This window comes from Protopterus annectens, chromosome 9.part0, assembly GCF_019279795.1.
Source record: "Protopterus annectens isolate FY-2018-M chromosome 9.part0, PAN1.0, whole genome shotgun sequence".
NCBI lineage: Eukaryota > Metazoa > Chordata > Ceratodontiformes > Protopteridae > Protopterus > Protopterus annectens.
This window is the reverse complement of record NC_056743.1, coordinates 1,263,962,104-1,263,975,627: the sequence shown is the minus strand read 5'-3', so window position 1 is coordinate 1,263,975,627 and position 13,524 is coordinate 1,263,962,104. Positions and strand designations below refer to the sequence as shown.

The following is a 13,524-nucleotide window of genomic DNA, read 5'->3' as shown; positions in this document are numbered from 1 at the left end:
GCTGATTTAAACAATGTGATTAATTGTGGGTTAAGTGGAAGCAATTAAATGTTTAGCAATGTATATAAGTAAGGTGCTTGACCAAGGATATTTATCTGAAGAAGTTAGTTTTTTGAACGAAACTTAGGTCATGTTCGTTGTACGTTCGTTGTTGTTGTCACAATAAACAGAAATTGGATTATTGCACCTTTGGATTTTATATTCTTCATCGGGTTGTATGCTGGTTTGGTTGTTGGCGATTATTCCTGGTTGCCTGCTCATCCTCGTTGGGTTCCACCATTGTATCTTTCTCATGGGGAGAATGTATGTTTTGTAAAACAGAATTGGAAAGAGATGCACACCTCATTGCTGGTTGTGATATACTAATGGCAGAAGGCCTGCATGCAGAAAGGCATAATAATGTGGCAAGACTGTTGTACTGGGGATTGTTCATAGGTTCATAGGACAATACTAAGCTATTGGACTGGAGGCCCTTATAAGCCTAGCCAAGAATGTCACCCATGTTCCCACAAAGTCAATACCTGTTTTCCCTGTCCATCAGGGACACAGGTGGGATCCCAGAGGTATATTTTCTGTTTCCCATCCATTAGTCCAGGTTCCTCTTAAAGAGGGCTAGAGAGGTACTCTGCTTGACATGCAGAGGGAGTCTATTCCACAGATATAGTCACTGGGACACAAATCTATCCTGCCAACAAGTTCTATTAATGTCACAGACCAGGTTGGGGCTTTGCATGTGGGTTGCGCGAGTGGAGTTTGACTTATGGATATGCACCAACTCCATCAAGGCTGAGTCTGAGATGGCCTTGTATGCCAGACACAGGTCACCTCTGAGCAGTCTGGATGACACTAAGTAGAGGGACAGGGCTTTTAGGCTATCTGTATAGGATAGGTGTTTGAGACCCTGGATTTTCTTGGTCAGGAACCTATGTGGTCTCTCCAACTGCTGCATGTCTGTTGCCTGAGCTGCACTAAACACTCCAAAATAGTATTTCTTTGTGGTCAAAACCACCATACCTCCCATGCACTGGTATATTATAATCACTTGAAGTTGCTGCTTTACAATAAAAAAACATCTGGTTTCCTGACAGGATGGATTTGCACAGAAATGATTCCTGCTACAATAAAATAGCTAAATGTGCCAACATCCCCCTCATAGGACCCACCATTGTCATAGCTTAAAGCAATGAAACTGGCTTGAACTGCACAACTGTCTAATGTAGTTACAACTGACTACAGCATACAAACTCATTCATCATCCAGAAGAATGCCCTACACTAGAAAACTTATTACTGCCCTACTTTCCAGCAAGGGACCTCCGTTTTAGTAACAAATTCTTATTACTTACAAATAAGTCAAATAATGTTGCAGGAGACTCACTGTACTCCCAATACATTGCTAAACTCTGGAATAGTTACCCAACACAAATAAAACTCTCCAACAGACTCAATAGTTTTAAACCACTGCTTAATCAACATCTTACCCTGTCATGGTCCTTCACATGCTCATCACAGGGTTAAGACCTTGTGTTCACCATATGATACTCTCCAAATACTCTCAACCTCTCACTGAAATGACAGAACAATTTGCATACATAACTGCTGCCTGTACAATCCACTAAGTTGCACGTGGGGTTTCTCTTTAGTAACTTCCACCTTTGTAAAATCTTACAATGCATAAATGTAACTACTGTTTGTGCATAAATGTAAACAAAAGTGTAACTACTCTGTGTTTTTACTGGAGCTTAGCATAGTCCAATGTAAGCAAATGGAACTTTTCTCACTGGGGCTTCCACTGAAAATGGGTATTAGTCAGTCAAACTTTCCCAGTAAACAAAGACAAATAAAATAAATGCATTTGTTGAGTAACATTTGCTGAATTTTACATTGCCATCTTTTTTTTTAACTGAAAAAAAAGAAGTATTTCAATAAAATGAATAATTATTTAACAGGAATAGCTGTGAATACTGCTCAACCTTTTAGTGCAAGAAATCTGGTTAAAGCCTAAAATAATGGCGGGATAAAGGGCCAAAAGTTGGGACAGGTTTTAAATATTGCTCTTGTAAACATGAAGTGTTGCTAGAATAACAGGATTTGCATTAGCATGCATTTTCCAAAGGAAATGAAGTCTGAAACTCAAGTGCATGTCATTATTCAGGGATTTCACTTCTCATTAATTTGCTAGAAAACCACAAATTTTATAAATAGAACAGACCAAAAAATATGAGGTGAAAATCTGTACAGTTGAGAGGTATGCATGCTTTAAAGTTTAGAAAATAATGTGCTCTGGAGCAACCTCCCTTATATAAGAGTCTGATTCCAAACCATCTGCACACTCATGCATGCCCACACATACTCACACATACTCATCTACAGGGACTTGCTCATGCTTAATATACACATGCATTCGTGCACAGTCATATAGATGTAATCACACACTCACATGCAATACCCAGGCACACTCGCATATACACATGTACTAATGCACAGTCACACTTGCATACACACACTCGCATACTCTCTTATACATACACTCACACATACTCACATATACACATGCACTCGCATGCATATCTGCATATACACATGCACTTGCTTACAGTCGCATGCACTTGCAAACACTGACATACATGCACTCACTGATACTCGCAGACAACTAGACACACACACACACATACATGGGAACACACATACAGTAGCTTTCTTATTCTGATGTCCCGTTTCTCTTTTTTCTGACACAGCTTTCTTTATTAAAAAAAAATCTGAGCCAGGAGCAGGAGGCACAGTTTATGACTTTATTTAAAGTGGGGGTGCTTACCCCCCTTGCCCTATGGTTCCAGTGCCTTTGAGCACCTGTGGTACATAACTGTAACAACCTACATGACAATTTATGCCTACAGTGTGTGTTATAGCTGTACATTTTATTCATAACAGCATGCAGTATGCAGCTGTTTACAGAGACATACACGTGTGGGTTAACAAGTGGCATTGTGTTATATGTTATGTGTTCATGCTTTCACATTTCCACCAATGGATGATCCAACACAAAAGGAAAACATAGAGCTAACATCAGTATGGCACCTGTGGTTGGAAAATGGCAACATATAAGTGGCACAGTCCAAAGGCATACTAGTAGTGTCTTCAACACTACAGGGGCAGGAATCACCCACATCCCTTTAGAGACAGAGGTTGACAGACATCCTGCACTTGGAAGTCCATCATGAGCTCCACTTGTAACCCCAACCCTCACAGATTCTGGCACGGGCATAACCCAGTATAGAAGAAGGATGTGATGGAATGTGGCAGTGCCATAGCTCCCAGTCTATCACTGATACAGATATGACACACATCGTTAAACAGCAGGTGTGTAGGTCAGTGATCCATCCACAGATGAGGACTCACAACCTTGTCATCATAATGGACATGGTGGCTGTGCTCGGTAGCATGCTGAATGCTCACCAACTTCAAAGTTACAAAGACTATAGAGGCAGAGAACTCCAAGTGCTCCTGAGGTCACTGATAGCAAATGATCCTCCACAGGTGCCACCATGATGCACATTATAACTACTGTCCACTCTGACCTAGCAGACCATGCATTTTATGACCACTTGTGGGTCTGGATACAGAGAGGAGAGCCACAGACTGTCCCAAGTCAGACTGGTGATATGGCATCACTATTACCTGAGTCCACAAAATGGTGTCCCTTTGGCTCAGCACCTGGGACCCTTACCTGTCTGCATGTGCATGTTCTCAGTTCTACTTCCTGCTGTTGCCACAGAGTTTTACCATCCTTTTTTGTGGGTAATAATGCCCATCAGCAACAGCACAAGGTGTGCCTCATCACAGTAAACTCTCACAGTTCTATATTTCTAATCCTTCCCTACCATAGAGCATATAAACCCCCCCACAAGCCAATACAGTGGACAGTACCAATAATCACATCATGAAGGCTTGAACCCACCACTGGAAGATCCCTGACTCTGTACAACCTTCCAAAGTATGTTCACCACTTGTACCCATAACTAATTTCATAGTGCTGCAGTCACCTTTCACTGTGTTCACCTCTCACCTGTACAAGTGATGCTACCTGTGCACAACCCAACACAAAACATGTGTGGGTGTGCTGAAGTCAGATACACAGCATGGCCAGTCTATGCACAGGCTTCTATACCATGGGTGTGATAATGTATGTATCATTTTGTTCTTTGTTGTCTCTGCCATGACCAATACTTATGCATCAGACAACACATCTTTGCTTGTTCTTCAGTTTATTGCACTCACCTCTGCCTTGGCTGTGGTACTGCTGCTGTGTGTGCTTCATCTACCTCTCCACCCTGCACTCCTTCTTCTAAAACAGCTGCCATGGAAGGCCCTGTCAAGATGTTCACCTGCCACTTCATCTGTTTGCACAATGCCATGTTGTGCAGCAAGGTACACTTAATAACAATATTGTTTGAAATATCTGGACTAAATTGCAGTGCCCCTCTTGACAAATCTAGGCAAATGAAGCATTTCTTCAGTAGACTAAATACCTGCATAGCTGTGTTACATGCTTTAGCTTGTGCTACATTAAAGGTCATTTCCTTCATGGTCTGAGGGCTGCACAAGGGGTTATCAACCAGGAGTCTAGGGCATATCTGGGATTACTTGCCATTCAAAACAAAATCATATTATATGTGGCCTGCTCATAGCATCTGTGGTACCTATGTGTATAAACCTGTCTACCTACCATATGCGTGCACTTACTAATGAGATGATCCTGTAAGAAATCTCCTCACCAGAAGCTTTGAATAGGTCAGACATGTGACAAATGTGTGCAATAGGGGAACTTGCTCATTGGTGCAGTGACACATTATAAATAATGCACTGGATATTACATACCATCTGGCGGTTAAGGGGATGGAAGCTCTTCCTACTGATTTGTCTCTGTTCCTCTGCATGGTGCTGGGGAGGACCAAAGATGCCACAAGGAAAAATGACTTGAGTAAACTGTTGTAAAGGCATTACCCTCGACGTGACCCACGTGAATACTTCAACATAAGTTGAACTGTCTACAAAGAATTCTACCACTAGAAATATTGTAAATGAAAAATAGGCCAGGTTTGAATAAGCAAAATATAAAAATCTCATGCTAGAAAACAGAAATATCTCAGTACATATAGGAACTGGAGCACTAGTTACTGGTTAAAGAAACAGCAGAAATATGCACATACAAATATCATGCTGCCATGCTAACTATGGACCAAGCTTATAAGCACACCTTGACCAATACATCTTTAACACTATTCAGTAACAAAGATATAATCGAAAACTTACTAAAAATGCAGAAAAAGAAAATTTCAAGGAAAGAAAATCATACCACCCAATATCAATGATCGGAAAAAAAAGTGTTGGTTCATTCTCTGCTAGAGAAGAAGTCGGAAGAAGGTCATCAGAGGGGGCTCATTGGGATAAATAGGTGAAAAAATGCACAAGCAAGATGAGTGCAGCTTTAATTGAGAATTCAGATGTCTTTATGGTTCTGATTGGTTCTAGCCTAAGGGCTGAGGCTGAGCTGTAGAACTATTAAGCCATGTACCAACAAAGGATTCAAGGATCCAACTGCTAAAATGCAGATTCTGGTGAGCTCAATGAGCCCATACAGCTGGGGGACCAGACACTGCAAGCCTCCAAGAACATTTTGAAATTTGACCAATTACAGGGGCATTTTGAGGTCATATAAAAAGGGCATTAGAGCATATTCTAACTTAGAATTTCTAAGGTCAATATTAAATACTTAAGCCCATTGACTTATGATTCCGTCACTAAAATAGCCTTATTTTAATAACAAACAATTAAAAAAACTCCACCAATTTTGTTGAAAATTTCACTCATTAAAAAGTTGCTTTAGGGGCCCTCCAGGATTAGGGGCCCTGAAACTTAAGCTTCATTAGTTTCATAGTAGATCCACCACTGCAATACATGACATGGATATAACCTATTTCATCACTGCACAAACTTAACTGTAACATCTTAAAAGGTAGTACCACGCAAAACAATAAAACACTCAGTGCAGTACTGATTAGATTACAAAATCAGAATGTGAATGCATTCACATTGTTTTTATCATGTCATGGTTCAAGTCCAGGAAAAAAAAATAAAAGCAAGTGTCGGAAAAAACCTGCCACAATCCAGTATTTCCAGGTCTACTCTAACACTGTTTACGGAACATAATGTCACATTGGAGGACAGAGTTTCACAACTTCAGCTATGGTAAGTAATACTGCTATCGCAATGCATACAGAACAAAACCTTAACACTTAAAAAGTATGACAAATCACTTTAAATAAAAGACATTTCTTGACTCCATTTTGGGAATACGAGTCGGTCATAATTCTTTGTAACACAGGTACAATTTTATCTTTACTGATTTCATTTATTGTGACACCATGGACTGTCTGAAGCCTCATTGCTTCAAAAATCAAGACTTATGGTTATAGTTATGTAGCTCCCACTGTATTTCATTGTAGAAGTAATAGACTGTAGTTTTCCATGCCACCACAAGGTGGCGCTTCTTTAATGGAATATAAAAGTCAATTTCAAAAGTGAAAGAAGGGACTGGAGCACTAGCTGAAGGAGGGAAGACTGAAACATGAACCTGAAGGGAAAAGGGCCTTGCAGCATGACTGGATTTTCTTTGCTAGTGCTTTGGGACAGGGAAATGAAGAAGCAGATTGTGTCTGTCTCTGACTGAAATCCTGGATGATGGTATTTTGTGGAATCAGGAGAGAAGTCTGCTATGATTCATCAAGAAAAGGAGTTCCCTTGGGCCTAGTACCGAGATGCCATAGATGATTACCAGAGTTCTGGTAGGTGATTTTCAACTTTTCTCATAAGAGGAACCATGGCGCCTGGTCACGAGGATATTCTCAATGGAGTGGTGAGAGGCTCTGGCCATCATTTTATATTTTTATAAGATTGTGGTCCCCCCCCCACCTAAATGCTTTGTGGATTACAAATAACTGGGATCCATATGAGCTCCAACTTGGGTCCCATCATGCAGGCAGCAAGACTGTAAATAGTCACTGGCCAGTGAACAGGGTATAATAGAATGTTTCATAGTTGATCTGTTTAGAATTGATCAAGGGGGTAGAGGGTGTTAGTACTGCTGAATGACATTGCATTCTCTCATATTTGTATTGTGGCACTATAAATCTTTATTGTTCAATGATAATGCATTTTGCCATGTTAGTACTGCTGCCTTAAAGAATCTTTACTGCTCAATGGCATTGCATTTTCTCATATCTGTATTGTTGTATTATGACTCTCTTATTGCTTAATGACATTTAATTTTTTCCCGTGTTTGTATTGCTGTATTATAAAGCTTTACTGCTCATTGATATTGCCTTCTTTGTGCATGTTTGAATGTCAAGACTTTCTTCTGTTGAGTTCTGGGGAAGAGGATGAATGTATGTTTTTATTGCATGCATATCTCACCTTGCTTTATTGCTAACTGGTGCACTGTTGAAATAATTTGTTTATGGTTGTGCTATTGCCTTTTTAAACTAGATGTGTCACCTAGAATAAAATCTGTCCCTTTTGCCACCTTGGTGTGTTGGGCCGTGTTTGTGTTGCTGTATTATAAAGCTTTACTCCTCAATTATATTGCCTTCTTTGTGCATGTTTGAATGTCAAGACTTTCTTCTGTTGAGTTCTGGGGAAGAGGGTGAATGCATGTTTTTATTGCATGCATATCTCACCTTGCTTTATTGATAACTGGTTTACTGTTAAGATAATTTATTCATGGTTGTGCTATTGCCTTTTTAAACTAGATGTGTCACCTAGAATAAAATCTGTCCCTTTTGCCACCTTGGTGTGTTGGGCCTATAGGGGTGTCACCAGAGTCAGGTAGGAAGGAACCCATATCTCTTCAGCTACACCTGCGGGTGCGCTACAGTTAAAAGTAATGAAGGACAAAATTTACAATTGAGGGGACACTTTATTAAAAATTGCTACTAATATGACAATAGGATCTATCTTGTCATGAATTTTCTAAAGAATTGGAAGACTTTAATGTCCAACTTGGTTTGCTTACTGTAATCTTCACAAGTGTCTCACAAATTCAAAACTTCTTAAGAGGGATCAAGCAAAATTCTAAACCAAAATCAGGAGCTTCCCTAAAAATCTGGGACATTTGAGAGGTTTATGGTTGCCATTTGTGTGCCAGTATGAGATAAGTTACAGCTTTCAATTATCCACGATTAGATAATTATCCCTGAAGGTTTCTAGTGATTGCAGGCAACAGAACTGCAATGTATGTATCAGCACAAGTTTCACCTAGTAAAGCAATGAGTTTCTCATGTATTCCAAGGTTAATTTTCTCTCCGTTTCAGAGTATATTCAACACTCTCTTTGCATTACATAGAATGTTTTCTACTTATGAAGTGGATGAGGCCTTAACAAAAATCTGTTGCCATAAACTCAGAAAACTGGGTACACGAAATTCAGCTTCTTCAATCTTTTGCAGAAGTAACCCATGAAAATGTAGAGATTTACAGTGAACTATAATATTGATGTTCTATAACTTATACAGTTAAGAATGGAAACATAAAAATAGTTCTAAGTAGTTATGATGCAGAAGGCAGTATCTGTAAGGCCAGACACTATCAACACATTAAGATGTAATAGAAGATCAACACCTTGGATTAACCATGTTCATAGTGAAGAAATTCTCCACTAAGGGACTACTTTGTTTAAAAACTGAAAATGACTAGATTGGATGCACAAATACAGGAAGAAGAAGAATATAAAGGAGGAAATTAATGAGGCAGAGATAGACAGAGAGAGACAGAGAAAGAAAGTGAAATAGACAGAGAGAGGTAGTAGGGTTAGAAATGATGAGCTTTTGTACAGGTGAGGATCTTATATGATTTAATAATATGAAAAATAAAGGGAAGGACAGAAAACAAGCAAACAGTAGAATGACTAAGTCATGAAAAGTGGGAAGGAACAGTATGATGAGGAAGTGGAAACATACAATACTGAGATATTGTAACAGGGAATGGACTTAGCAGTGAGTGAATTCAATAGAGCAAGGGTGCTAACTAAGTTCATGGAGGTAAATAATTGAATGCTAGAAACAGAATGGCAGTGGCACTTTGATAAGTTTTGATGGCTGGATTTGCATACAAGTTCACAGTATTTTACAATACTGAAATGCAATACAAATGGAAACAATAAATATGCAAATTATGAAACATACATTACAGGGAGTTTTTGAATTCTGTTGAACAGACTTCACTGAGTTTAATTTCTAATAACAATAAAATAGATATGCTGATTTTGGTTCATAGGTTCATATGATATTACCAGGCTAATGGTCCATGGTGTCACAATATAACTCAGTTTTACCCAATATATGGCCCCTGATGGCATGGATTTGTGCCTGTGCATTGAGTATGTTACAGATTGCCCCTCTCGATAAGGAGCACAGGAACTACCCCATGTGTGAATTTGCAATTCTCTATCCATTGATCCAGACTGCATTTGAAGAGGGCCAGGGAAGGGCTCTGATTAATGTGAATAGGAAGCTTGTTCCAAAAAAGGGACAATCTCTGAAGCACAAATCTGTCTTTTCAGCATATTTTTTTGAGTCACTGACTAAGTTTAGATCCCTAGACTGGGTGATCACCATGCTGTTTGACTTGAGGATGTGTAGCAGCTCCAACAGGTCTGGATCTGTGACTGTCTTGTAGGTCAGGCATAGGTCACTCCTTAATAGTTGGCAGGAGACAGAATAAAGGGATAGGGTTTTTAGTCTATTCACAAAGGACATGTTGTTTACACCCTGTATTTTCTATGTGAAGAACCCCTGATGTAATTTCAGCTGCTGTTAGTGCCTAGTCAAGTACATGCCAAATGGCGTATTGTACTTGATTATTGGTCTAATGAGGGCAGAATACAACAGGACTATAATTTCCTTGGAAATGGATGTCATACCTTTACTTATTAGTTGTGCCACAGAGAAGGACTTCCTCACCACTGTGGACACATGGTGGTCAAAGTTCAGGCTACTATTTATCTGTATACCAAGATTGCTCACCTCTGAGTCTATTCTTTGGGCTGTGCTATTGATGTTGTAGTTTGCAGGGATATTTGACTTCCCAAAGGGTTTCATAATGCTTTTTTTTTTGCATTTAGTTTCAGGTCATGGTTCTGGTACCAATCACTTGTCTGATCTAGACCATCCTGAATGATATTTACATCATTGGGGGATTCAATAACTGCAACCAGTTTTTAGTCGTCTGCAGACTTTGTTATCCAGAGGCCTTCCACATTAGCCTGAACAGGAGTGGTCCCAGCACTGAGCCCTGTGGCACACCACTAGTAAAAAGCATCTTGCTGGATCTGGATTCAAACACTTTAACCACATGTATCATGTCAGTGAGCAAATTGACAAATCTATCTGGTGATGTAGGGGTTTGCACCCAATTTTATGAGTTTATTTATAATACCTGAGTGAGGAATTGTGTCAAATGCCTTGGCCAGGTCAAGGTAGGCAGTATGCACTGTTTTAACCTCATCCGTGGCCTTAGTGACTTTCTCAAAGAAATCCACTGTATTCAGTAGACATGACCTGCTCTTGACAAAGCCAAAATGGGTCAGGTCCAGTGTTTTGAGGCTTCCTATGTCATTATTTATCAGGTCCATGATTATTCTTTCCATGGCCTTACATATAAGACTAGTCAAATGTATGGCTCTGTAATTTCATAGGTCAGTAGATGGTCCCACTTTAGGCAGAGGAATGACCATTGCTGTTCTCCAAACTATCTAGACAGAGACAGTCTGGAGGCTGTGTTTAAATAGGGATCTTAAGGGGCCTGATAATTCCCGATTTAAGTTGTTTAAGAGGCAACCTAGTATATCCTCAGGCCCCAACAAAGCTGTGCTTCTAGCTTTAGAGAGAGCAATGGCAACTTGCTCTTTGCTGATAATTAGCAGTAGAGTGGTGGAGGGCATTTTTTGGGAGAGAACTGGGGATGATGGGAAGGTGAAATATGGGCTGAATTTGTTTGCCAGCAGATGATTTGCTGTATTTTCTGGCTGAGTATAGATGATGCCATCTAAGACTAATTGCACACATTGTTGGGTTTTTGCCCTTCAAATTGCAGACATAACTGAAAAATGCCTTGTGGTTATCCTTAGCTTTGGAAACTATTTTTTACCTCAAAGTCTGCTTTCAGAGACTTGACTAGTTCCCTGATTCACTTGTTTAGACTAATGAGGGACTTTTTGCCCTGTTATGACATTCCCTCTTAGTTTTGAACAGGATTTTCTTTCATTTGCTGTACAGCTTACCAGGGGCCCACCAGTGTGGCTTGTTTTTGAGGTCTGACCTGGGTTAATTTCAGTCTGGTACTGTCATTTCTATGCAGTTGTTCATATGGTGATACAGGGCTTTCATGTATGCCTCTACATAGGTTTCTTTGTTTTCTGGATTTGAGGGAGCTTGGAAATTACCTATGCCATCCCTTAATAGAAGGTAATTCACCTTAGAGAAGTTCTTAAAGTTTTTGAGTTAGGTGGGGAGACTAGTTTTACCTCTTTTCAAGGGACACCGCTTTGTGAGGACGACATCACACTAGTGAGGGTTGCAGCACTCTCCCATATTTGTGAGTCCCAGATCTAGGATATATGTTCCCCTAGTGGGAGTGCAGATCAGCTGCTCCATTTGAATTTACAAAGTCAAGAAATCTTTGGGCCTGCATGTTAGTGGTCATGTATGCCTCCCAATTAATGGAGGGGTAGTTAAAATCTCCCATGAATATGATATTAGGCTGGATGGTGAGTGATTCTAGCAACTTCAGTTCAGATATGATGTATGGGTTTCCTAGTTAATGGTGGGGGACCTGTAGCTAGCAAGAATATGCTAATGTTTTTTTTCCCATGGTTAGTTGGACAGGGGGTAGCTCTAGCATTTTATTTGTTTGACCTGCCTTGAGGTGAGCTTATCCTTTATGTAGTTATGTACACCTCCACCTTTTGCTCTTTCATGTTCAGAGGGTGGTCAGAATGTATAAAAGGCATTATAACCATGCACTGCCAGAATGCTATCCATAGTTTTGAACCATGTTTCAGTAACTGCACAGATGTACGTATTCTCCAAAGTGAACAGAGCTTCCAGGGAGTGCAGTTTCTTGTTAATATTCCTAGCACTGAGCAGTAACATCTTTAACTTGTCATGAGTAGCTTTGTTATGTTGGAAGGTTTGTCTGTTTGGCAGTGCCTAAAAAAGGCACTATAGGGGTAGATAATGCTGTGGCCAATATCTGAAAGCCTAGAAGTGAGAGGTGAAGACCATCTCTGGCAAAGCAGCAGGGCCTGCTGACAAATACTGGACCCCTTTGGAATGACACCAGCAGCCAATGGTTAAAGTAGATATTTTCTACTGGTATTGTGTCATCATTCTTGGAGCTGGTAAAATGCTGCTCAGTGCTAGGGTCATACCTGCCTGTGACACATATTCTAACAGCTTAGCTGTGTCTCTCTTCATGTAGTCCAAGGAGGCACCTCTTAGGTCATTCACACCCATGTGGACTATGACTGAGTCATACTGGTGCTTAAGGGTAAGTGATCTGAGTGCTTGCATGATCTGCAAATACTGGTTCCTCTCAGGAAACTAACTGTTACCTTCCTCTTATCCAGCGTGGTAAGAGGGACATCAGTGTGTCTCATAATGAAGTCTCCTATGACCAGAATATTGAGATGTGTTGTGTTTCTCCTTATGGGCTTGGATGTGGCTTTATGTGTTGTGATGGGATTTGTCTTGTTGGTGTACATGCTGAGTTTCTGAGGACTGTGTCTAAGAGGCCTTTGAGGTTGGGTAACTTACATGTAAGCACCTCTGCATATGTGGGTCCATGTGTGTGGTTCTTTGCGGATGCTGTGAGTGATATGTGTGAGTTTCTGACAACCTGTTTGTTGGTTTTGTATCTGTATATGACAGTCTAGCCTCCAGTGTCAATGTTTAACTACATCTCTCACATACTGTGTTAGTCTGTTCGAGAATTAAGTAGTTGTCAGTGTGCATACGACAATTGTTACATTGCCTCAGGATGCCCATGTCCATCAAGGTGGAAGCAGAGATAGAGAGATTAATGTGTATTTGAAAGGATGGGAGTGGAGGCTGTTTGTAAGCAGATGATGGAAGTGTGCCTACTTGGTGTAATCTGCAGCTAATTTACCCATCAATGCTGCCCAGCATCAAACCAGATGATCTTTGAGCAGTAATAGTCCTGGTTGCCATAATAAGATAAGTTACACCTAAATATTCCTAACTAAATGTGTAATTGCTGCTCACCTTGCAAACTAGTTGACCTGTGAGTAAAGCGGCACTGCTGTAAATTTCTGAGGTGTTTTTATGGAGAAATTTCAATTTCTGGTGATTGCGTGTATACAAGGCACCAGTAATTGCCACTGCATGAAGAGATGCTTCTTGGCTTATTTATAGTTAAGTTGTTAGAGGAAGAAAATACAATTGATAATTGGA

The 13,524-nt window shown here is 40.1% G+C and overlaps 1 protein-coding gene across 2 annotated transcripts in view; it reads right to left on the bottom strand.

Annotated features, from left to right (window-relative positions):
* The window catches only part of LOC122811984 (proto-oncogene Mas-like), a 265,201-nt gene that overhangs the window by 83,193 nt on the left and 168,484 nt on the right, over nucleotides 1-13,524 (bottom strand). The gene's annotated exons all lie outside the window — the stretch shown is intronic.